Source organism: Hippichthys cyanospilos, chromosome 16, assembly GCF_059441005.1.
Source record: "Hippichthys cyanospilos isolate Australia breed blue-spotted pipefish chromosome 16, RoL_Hcya_1.0, whole genome shotgun sequence".
Classification (NCBI taxonomy): domain Eukaryota; kingdom Metazoa; phylum Chordata; class Actinopteri; order Syngnathiformes; family Syngnathidae; genus Hippichthys; species Hippichthys cyanospilos.
In genome coordinates this window covers 16623823-16634727 of record NC_142384.1, presented here as the reverse complement: position 1 = coordinate 16634727, position 10905 = coordinate 16623823, and the positions used below count along the sequence as shown (strand labels likewise).

The following is a 10905-nucleotide window of genomic DNA, read 5'->3' as shown; positions in this document are numbered from 1 at the left end:
TTTTTACAATTAATCGTGCTCGTACTATTTTTGGATGCTTTTTTTAATTTAAAACTATCCTTATCATTGACAAAAGGAAAAAAAAAATACCAACCCTTTTTTTTTAACAGCATTTTCTAGATTTGTCTAAGCAGAAAAAAACAAATTGCATCAAAGTGCCTGGAAAAAAAAGATGCCAATGCTTATTTTAGCACAATTACACTTCACACAGCAAAAACAAATCCTTTTCCCTGGGACATCCGCGCCCGCCCCACTATTTTTCTACCGCTGCCTTAGAAAAACATTTCATCTGTACAAATGTAAAAAAAAATAATTAACAGTTGTTGAAAATTGGTTTATATTGTTTTTTTTTTCTTTTGTCAATGTTAAAAAGGATACCGTTTTGGGTAAACATACATTTTTTGGGATAATAAATAATTTATTTGTATATATAAATAAATTATTTATGATCGGCAAGTGGGGGTGTTGCGAAAAGTTTTCTCTTTCCTGTGGGGGGCAGAAAACATTTCTCAAATATAATTGAAAAGCACTGTTTTAAGTACAGTAACCGTCGTTCACCACTATACAAGACCCCTGCGTTTTTTTTTTTTTTTTTTTACTCAATCGCGATATTTTAAAAAAAATCTAATGTTCAATGAGCACAAAACTTTTTCCGCCCCCGACCTACTTTTTTTCTAATTGCCTTTGCCGGGGGAAAACGTACTATCACATGGCCCTTTAATTCCGCCGGCATTCCCGGGGATTTATGCAACACCGGCCCGGAGGGGGAAGGTTCCCTCTCCGCCGCTAGAGGGCAGCACGGAGCCTCGTGACGAATCCTCCGCGGCCCAGGCGACGGTGCTCTGCCCTGACCCGCATTCGGCCGCACTGACTCCTCGGGCATGGGGGAGGACGCAGCGCGCACATACGGACCGTGGCAGCGGCGTTGACAGTTGCGGCCACACACGCGCCACACAGCGGAGGGAAAGTGGGCCAGCTGGGAGAGGCTCGGACGCCCTTTTTTTTTCATTCGGGAGACGGTAAATACACTTGCACTCGATTCGGCCGCCTATTTGTTCCGCGTTTTTCGCCGTCTTTTCCAGCCGGCTTTACGTCGCTTGTTGAGGCGGATACGCAGCGTAAGTACGAGCCGGCCGGCGAGTGTCGGCTCCGGCTCTGGCTCTGCCTTGTGGTTCCTCCACATGCGGTTGCGTACGCGGGGCTACAGTGCAAGGTGAGGGGCTGTCCTCAAGTCAACCCGGCCGGTCTGCTTGGCCGCCTGTCCCCCGCTACGGTAACACGAGCCAAACGTATAGAAGACTGCATGCGCCGCATACGTGAACTCGGCGTGTCACCTACTTCGCGTGTGTTGAAACGCCTCGAGCCCGAAACGGATACAAAGAACACAGTGTTTTTAGGCAGATAGACGCGAAATTGTGTTTTGCCTTAAAAATGGCTGAACGTGTTGCCTTTATGCAAGACGGGACATTGTGTATCTCACGAGTACGTCGCTGCAATGTAACGCAGCCCGGCGGGCGCAAGTCTACATGGATTGCAGGTTGACTGTCAGAAAAGTAGCCCGTTTTTTTTTTTTTTTTTTAAGGGGCGCGACATGCCAGATATTTTGCCGTTTGGGTGCAACTGCCCTGCACGAGCATAGGATAGTAATATAGCGGGCTATGGCAACAACACTTGATATACTGTAATTTAATGCTGTCCGTTTCGTTATGCAAAACCAGCGTACAGTACATGCTGTACACCGGCAAACAACATTATGGCCACTTGGCATTTGCACCGCTCTGATAAATACTGAGAGCCGTTATTAATATTCGGCTTACCTTGTTTTTTGGGTCTTTAAACTCTTTGAGACATCCAGCATAGTTTGAAAGGCGACTTTCTGATTGCGTTTTGCTTTAAAACGGCCGTAATGTTGACATGATCCAAGATGGGACATTGTGTTTCTCAAGAGTACATTGATGCAACAACAGTTTTGCTAAGATGGCACATTTGACAGTCGGGGTTGCGTTTTTTTTGTGTGTGTTAGTGAGCAATACAAACATGTTGTCGTTTATGTGTAAAAGTGCTCGCGTCCAAATTAGTAACGAGACATTATTTGATTTTTCATCCGGGAAGGTCATTCTTCACGAAGAAATGTGTTTTCAAATTGCTGTATGGATTTAAACGTTGAAAGTGAATGTGTATGGGAAATGATGAAGAATATTTTTAAACCATCGCCCGCCGTCGAAAGCCGTACGTGCCAAAGATCCATTTTTACTGGGTTTGCAGGGCATAAGTTAACTCATTCATCCACTCACTCATCCAGTGACAGCTATACAAGCCAAAAATCAATTTCAACTGTGGTTGCAGATATTAATGCAGCCTTGATGGCCTTGTTGGGGATCAAATTAGTTTTTTTTCCCCTATTTTTTGTTAAGGAAGGCTGGGTTCATTCAGAGCATTAGTTTTACTCCAAATCCATTCCCGTGTTAGTAAAAACAAACAAACAAAAAGACCTAAAACAACCACATGACACTTTTATGACATTTAATCTCACCATGTTGTCCATGGCTTTGAATATCATAAAAAGGTAAACGGATCTTTTATTCTACATTCGGTGGGATTGTACCTGTTAAAGTCTTTCCTTCGCTCCTTGGGTTACATCAGTCCTTCTCAAATAGTGGGGCGGGCCCGCGATGTGATGCTGGGAGGGGGGGGGTGGGGGTTGTAGCGTGTTTGACCCCGAGGAACAGGCTTGGCTTTTGTCGTGTGAAAAGTCATTGCGCATCTATGGCAGCAGATTGGCGGCCGGTGCTCTCAGAGCGGGAATTTTTTCGAGCGCGAGTCGATTCGTACTGCGGTTTGTTTGAATTCGACGAACGGCCGAGAATAAGTCGATCCCTTACTCAGCCGGCCGTCGTCGTTCGGTGCCAGTTCTAAGTCGATCCTCCTAATACGGGGGGGGTTGAAACTTTGGAAAAACATTAAGGATTGATGTACCTTAGATAAAATAATCGGCGCAATGTTTTCTATGTTCAAAATGGAGCCGCGAGATCGGTACTGCACCGCTCGATGAGAACCAATGATTAAGGGGTGTCATTGTGACTGTGTAATCGCGTTTGAACTTTTACATACATTTTGAATCAGAAGCTGCAAAAAACTGTTCAAAATGGGTATTGGTAACAAAAGAATTTGTGTAAAAGTTAAGAAAAACATGCAAATTTGGTATTTTATCCAGACGTTTAAAATCATAAATAACATTTTGTGGGCCAAACAAGATGACGTGGCGGGCCGGATCTGGCCCCCGGGCCTTGAGTTTGACACCTGTGAGCTAGATGCTTTGGCACCAACGAATGGGAATCTTTAATAAAATCACATCAAAATCACCTTTTTTTAAGGTTAAAATGTTTAACTGACTTAATGTACCCGGTCAAGTTACTTTTATTATTATTTCTTGATTTAATCATTTTTTGGCATCAAACGGTTCCGTTGGTCAAAAATGTTTTTCCTTTCAATCAGAATGGACGTTTTTATATTTTTATTTTAGAAACTTTGATGCAATTTGTTCTTTCTTTCAGTTTCGGACTAACCTGTAACCCACATAAACCCTGTAAAAAGTCATGTTAAAAATTGTTGAAAGTTGATTTATGTAGCTTTTTCTTTTGTTAAAAAAGGATGCAGTTTTAGGTATTTTGATACAACTTTTGAAGATTTTTCTGGGGGGGGGGGGGGTGATCAAAATAATTGAGTAGCACTGGCTTACATGACGGTGGATTCTGGAATACTCTGGTGACCTATCCAGGGTCTACAACAACCATCAAATGTTGAATGGAGGATGTTTTGACAATTTTGGCAATCAGCGTTCACTTTATCAATACAGGCGTTTTTTCCAACGTCGTGAAACACACCGTTCCTTTATTAAAGAACAACATAGTGACAGAAGAGCATTTATGGAGCGTGTAGCTGACGGGATGTTCAATGACATGTAGTGGAGCTAAAACGCAGCTGGAGGCGGAACAACACCTCCACTTGGGGTGCAGTGCCATCACTGATGAAAACGTGCGGTTTATGCGCTGTATAAGGCGCAGCGGATTATTGGGCGCGCTGTCAGCTTTTGAGAAAATGTAAGGCTTTTAAGTGCGCCTTATAGTGCGGAAAATACAGTGAGCAAAAAAACCCCAAAACGTACCTACTCTCAACCGGTCGCGTAATGTCACCCAGTACATAAAGAACGATGAAAATAAGTTGTTGTCTTGTTCAGCAACAAAAATAATACCACGTTTAAGTCCGTTTTTTTTTTTCTTTTCTTCCAAACTGTAGCCTGAAGGTGTCAAGGAATCCGCTCGACCTCACGAAGCGGCTCTGCTCGACTTGATGGCGGATGGTGAAGCCAGAACAGGCTCCGACTTGGCGGGAGATTGCCAAGTTTTACATGAGGTAGGCGAAGTATCTTGGCCACGACTCTCGGGACCTTGTTGTGGTTTATTTTATAACGCGGTTTTCAACAGAATAGTTAGCTGTTTGGGGGAAATTGACACGGTTTGTTATAAGGTCACGTGCGATCTGCAATTTTTATTTTCTAGACTTCAGTATAGCTGAAAAAAAAAAACAAATATATTTCTTGTCAAATTGAATGTGTTGGTGGATAAAAACGGCACCTGTTTGGTTTAAATTATTTTTGGTTTTTGTTTTGTTTCAGCAAACATTAGCAATGGGGTTTGAATTGCGTTTTAATAAATAAGTCACGGATATTATAAAGAAACAGAAAAACAATAAATAGTCATCAAAATAGAACATAATATATTGAAGGAGGGTCAAAAAGAAACTAGATGAATTTAGATTCCTCAAAGTAGGCCAGAAAAAATTGCACACGTTGTATTTTTTTCTGTATTTTCTTCAGCATTACATCCCGAAATAACTTTTTTGAAGACTTAATAGCTTGAATTTGTTGACCCATAAATGCGTCTGACACGGTTAAAGCCGGAGGCGTTTTCGAACCTCTCGCTGATTCTGTACTTTAATGATATCGGTCGTGTATTTGATCAACTATCTGAGGTGTGACACGTTTGAAAAGGCAAAGAGGATTTGCAAAAAAAAAAAAAAAACGAAAAAGCAACAACCCCAAAACAAATATCCGCTAAACAGGATTTCACCATTATTAATTGTCCCTTTTTATTTATTATGATTCCAGTGAAAGGCAGAACAATGGCCGAATGAATGCAAACATGCCGTTTGAAAATATTTGAAGTCCAGTTGTATGTTTACATCCAAAGCTATAATCTCCGCTTTGCATGCCAGCAGCCAGACGTGACCTCCTTTGACGTCCATTGCTAAACCCCCTCTTCCGCCCTCCCTCTCGCAGTGTTCCCATACAGCTTATTGCTTCAAGGCCGCGTTCTGGTTTTCTGAGGTTAATGCTTAATGTATAGAGCTAGAGCGTGTTTGTGAAGAGGGGGGCGGCTGGAGGAAGGGGGAGGAGACAGGAAAGAAAACCAGTCTTTGCTCTCCTCCGCCCCGCCTGCCTCTGTCTGAGAGAAACGAGTTACATAACCGTCCCGCGAGGATCCGCCGCTCGCTTGCGTCACAAAGGTAGAAGCGCGGGGCAGGTGGGGCTCATAGGGACATATCCAGTTCGCCGAGTTAGCAAAATACACGTTTTACCGTTCCGTCACGTGATTGAAACGCGTAGCGTGCAGGTTGAGTTTGTCTCTGCCTTTGTGATCATACATACGGCGTTCATAAATCATGTACCGCGGCGAGGATGTTTTATTCATCGATAATCTGCAAATGTTCGGCGACGAACTTTCACCCGTCGTTCGCAGCCGGCCGGTAGGGCCGCATGCTTAAAATAATAATCGTTGTTTGCAAAGTGTCATTATCTTACCTGCAAACAAAAATATTGCCACAGGCGATTTGAAATTAATTGGAAATTAATTGAAATGCGTTTGTCCCGTAGGACTTCAGATTCAGAGTCAAATTTGGGCATATTTTTCCCTGCTTGGTGAAAAATAAATATAAACAAATATAAACTTACCGCATTTTCCGCACTATAAGGCACGCCTAAAAGCCTTAATTTTTAGTTTAGAGTTATTATTGTTATTACTTGAGTATTTGATTTTTTTTCAAATTTCTGAAAGCATGTTTTCCGTTCTTGTTTCTTATTGTGATTGAAAAAGTTTTAAAATATGTCCTTAATTGAGGGTGCGCCTTATAATCCGGCGCGTCTTATATATGGAAAAGGGTTTTCAAATGTCATTTATTGAGGGTGCGCCTTATAATCCGGCGCGCCTTATAGTGCGGAAAATATGCTACATTTTTATATAAATATGAAAATATGATGGCATCTATCCGAACAACGTGACCGTCTCCTACTAGACATCACATCAGAGACTGAGAAGTTGTCCCTTTGTGAACACAGCCAATGATGTGTGAATCGTTGTTGTTCTTTTTGTTCTTTTATGTGATAAGGTCTATGGAGCCCAATGTAAATTTGCATCACGGCAGTCTCGGCAACAAACATCGTTAGTGTTCGCATTTCGCCGGCAATTTGACCGCAGACGATTAGATCGACACTGTTGGCGTTAATAAAGAAACGTATGTTTCGCTCAAATTTATTCAGGTAAGAGTGAATGCAATTTAATGATGAAACTATGAAACGTGGGCGAAAAGCACATACAGAGGAAGAAAATGCGCTATTAATTTATTTTACTCATTGATGGCGCGATGGGGTGTGTCTTGAAACAAATCAGACCCCTCAGGGAGAACAAGGGTGGGAAGTCTAATTACCTCAGTTAATTGACGCGATTAATACGGGACATCAAACAATTACTATCCCTCATAAACGCATAATATTGTTGCTAACCCTAACACTAGATTCAAGAGTCTTATTGTCATTTGCATAGCGATACTACACAATGATATTTTTATTCTGTTACCTTCCTTGAGCAGACTACGTATGTTCCACAATCGAGCAAATAATGAAATAGGCAATGAAAATAACAGGAAAAAAACAGGAATAAAGCAATTAAGGCAGTAATAACAAACTACTAATAAATGAATAGACTTACATTCTAAGCATATTATGGAGTAGATCAAGTGGAAGAAACTATTCATATGAGCATGCAAAATGTCATGTGGTGCAAAATATTATGTATTTAGCAGCTTTTCTGCATTGTGCAGGATTTGTAAGGTGCATGTGTGCGTGTGATAAAGTGACTGGTGATGAGGCAGATGGCCTGTGAGTCGAAGCTGTTTGCCAGCCTGCCAGTCCTGGCCCTCAGGCTCCTGTAGCATCTAGCTAGCATCTTTGATTAGCCTCATATTAATTATCGGAAATGTAGACTTTAATTGTTAAGGTTTTTTTAAGGGTTAAATAATTGCTAATACAGTCCATAACCGGTAATGCGTGTTTTTCTTTTTTGCTTAATCCAACAAAGCGGCGCGAGTCGCCTCTTTGAAAATAAATCGATTGGGATTGCTGTTTTTTTTCAAATAACTGAACGCATGTTTTCCGTTGTTTCTTGAAAATAGCCAGCCTTTGCTTTGATTACTGAGTGCTTCGCACACATTGGCAATTTCTCAATGAGCTTTGAAAGGTAGTCATCTGAAATTGTTGGCCCAACGTGTTATTTTTAGCGCTCCGCATCTAGCGATACCTGTTGAGCCTGGAAGGGAGCCCCTCCCACCCGCGGTCCCATCTGAAGGTTTCTCATTTTCCCCCGATGGGAGTTTTTTCATCCTCTTCTGGGCCCCATTGTTCAGGAAATGCCGTTGTGTATTTGTGGTGTTCCGTATGATTTCTTTTTCACCCGTGAAGCCCTTTGAGACTGCGGTGATTCAGCGCTATACAAATAAACTTGACTTTTCACTTCACCTGTCGGCCTTATCGGAGGTAATATATGGAATTTCTTCCTTTTTCAATGACTTTGGGTCTATCACTTGTCCTGCGCAAAAGTCAGGTTAATACACAGCCAACTAAACTGAGCTTTTTAACAAAAACAGGAAAAAAAAACAATAACGTGGTGGCACGGCGGATGACCGGCTGGCACGTCTGCCTCACAGTGCCGAGGTCCGGGTTGGACGTCCAGCTCCGACCTTACCGTGTGGAGTTTGCATGTTCTCCCCGTGCCTGCGCGGGTTTTATCCAGGTACTCTGGTTTCCTCCCACATTCCAAACACATGTAGCGTACGTAGGTATATTGGGCACTCTAAAATAATGAGAAACTAGGGATGGAAATCCTGATTTCATTCGAGGTAGTGTTTTTGTCTCATATTTGCTCTCGGAACTTTGCTTGGTTACTAATCAATCCCGGAGGAACAGAGCATCACTTCGCCTGTTAAATGAGCTAACCTAAGGTGAGAAAAAAGCTGAATAAATTAATCAAATAATGAGACAGATGCTGATGAACAAACACCCTATGGGCCTTTTGGTCATACAACGGTAGAATGCCTCTGACGTACTAATTAAAATGTGATCAACTTTATGAGGAAGACTATGCCTCTGAATTAGGAGAAAACGCCAGTAAAGCCAAATGTGCTTCCATAAGCATCAAGGGACTAACACTCTTCTTAATGTTCGGCTTTTTCTCTGTCCCGCAACACTAGTTCCGATATAATAAACGGTTAAACAACGGCTCAGAAGAACATCCGACACAATGAATGGATTTGAACTAAGGGTCAGAAGAACATCAGAAGATGAAAAGGTCATGTTAAGTTAGTTTAGATCAGTAGAAAGGAAACATTTCATCTGAACCAAGCACTTTTGAAGACGGCAGAAATGTTTTCTTTGTTTTTGCGGCGGTTTCTTTTATTTTACACCTGTGCAACAAGAATGGTAAAAGACGCGCTGGTCTGACTTTTCCAATATACCTTCGCCATTCCTCATTAATCGTTAGATAAATTGTGTTTTTACCGTTTGTCCGGTTCGAATTCTGGTCGCCAATCAATCATAGGGCACATACAGAGACAGGCAACCGCTTACATTCACGCGATCACTGAATAGGAACTGAACCGATACGGCCTGCATAGACTTCAGGAGAGTTCAACTCTGTTACTTCTACATGATGACTTTTTTTGTTGTTGTGATCTTAAACTATACAGTAACAAGCACAGGCCCAGATCATTTGAATCAGGTGCCCCTCAGGAGGGTTACACCGAAAAACATGCTGACACCCCCGGGTAAACTCTGATGCGGGCGATCCTTGATGACCGCCAATGACTTTCTTCAGTTCAACAGCCGCGCGTTTCGAAGTCGTAATGACTTGAATTTCTTGACTTTGAGATCATTTGAATTTGAAAGTGCTTTTGAATAGCGTATTTCCGCACTATAAGGCGCACCTAAAGGGCTTAATTTATTCAAAAAGCTGATGGTGCGCCTTATAATCAGGTGCGCCTTGTATATGGATCAATGTTGAGATTGGGATTCGTAGATGGGGAATGAACTGATAAAGTAAACTTTACCTGTTTCTTTTGTGTGTTTACAGTTGAACAAGGTTGCTCATATTGACATTCCGTTTTTATGCTATGTAGAGTTTAGGGTTATTAATTGAGTTATTGTTCTTATTTTGAGTATTACTATATTGTGATTGAAAAAGTTTTAAAATATGTCATCGATTGAAGGTGCGCCTTATAATCCGGTGCACCTTATATCTGGAAAAAGTTTTAAAATATGTCATTAATTGAGGGGTGCGCCTTATAATCCGGTGCGCCTTACAGTGCGGAAAATACGGGATTCCCTCCAATACCAAATGAAATTGTCCAGCGTCTTGAACTACATTGTGTTTGATCTCTCAAGTTCCACTGTACAGTTGCCTAAAGCGTTTTATTCAGCTATTTTAGTACCGCGCGAATCGTGGAACGGCATGTTCTCATTGAAACAGTTATGCTCTCCCCGTCCTTCATCTGTCCTCTCACGTGCATTTCCCTCACAATATAATTGAGTTAAACAATATCAATATTGTGCTTCTTTCTTTTGTTCCGTTGCACCAACGTGTGTGTCTGATGTCAACCGCAGCACTTGAGAGGATTCGCAAATGCGTTTGTTCACGTGTCTAACCTAATCTCTCGCGTGCTCCAGATCAAATAATCGCAGACCTCAAGGAAATACTTTCTATCAAGGTGTTTTGATGAATGCAAATTGCATCGGTAAGTCAATCTATTTTGTTCCTAGACTTTTAAGGCCCTTGTCAACAGCGGGTCTCGTCCCATTTTATTTAACATAAAGTTTACTGTTGCAACAGAATACGCCATAATTGTTTTGTGATTAGCTGACTCTTAAATTGCTGTTTAAATTAACCCTATGTATAAGGGCAGCTTAGTGGCGCAGTGGTTAGCACGTCCGCCAGTACAGGGACCATAATTCAAATCCACCTCGCTCCGTCTTTCCTGTGTGGAGTTTGCCTCTTCTCCCCGAGCCTGCGTGGGTTCTCTCTGGACACTTTCTATCTTTCTATGAATGGTTTGTCTCGGCGTACCCTGCAGTTGACTGGCAACCGGTTCATTGTGTCCCAAGCCCCTGCCCAAAGTCAACTGGGATAGGCACCAGCAAGCCTGCGACCCTTGTGAGAATAAGCAGCTATAGAAAATGATTGGATGAATAATATGCATAATACGCCTCCCCCGACACCCTTAATAAGCAGAGTTTTTTTTTTCCCTGTACTTATCTGTAAAATGGTCCCCTAATTTGCTAGCTGCTAAGGTTGGAGCGGCCGCTGAATGCTGGTATCAGCTATAATAGAATGTTAGCATAAGTGAGCGGTTTATTTATTTTTTTTGCTTCCTAAATTGGCAGTTGAATTTGCTTTCAGTATTACACTGCGATATTCATGTTGGTGCGGTGTCAACAGTTTGTAAAACGCCACAACTATTCTATAGTGACTGGAAAAATGAGTACGTTCAAACGTCTTTGCATATGTTTGAACATACATGCGC

At 41.9% G+C, this 10905-nt stretch overlaps 1 protein-coding gene across 4 annotated transcripts in view; it reads left to right on the top strand.

The window, feature by feature from the left end:
- The first annotated feature begins 858 nt into the window (after positions 1 to 858).
- Positions 859 to 10905, top strand: part of LOC148410985 (thyroid hormone receptor alpha) — a 65975-nt gene continuing 55928 nt past the window's right edge. For 3 of the 4 annotated variants that reach the window (XR_015868133.1, XM_088436511.1, XM_088436509.1), the window contains exons 1-2: positions 859 to 1019; positions 4297 to 4413. The gene's annotated coding sequence lies outside the window, so the exon portion shown is untranslated. Of the gene's footprint in view, positions 1020 to 4296; positions 4414 to 6357; positions 6596 to 10905 lie in introns of those variants that run through there. The other variant, XM_088436510.1, reaches the window with a different exon arrangement.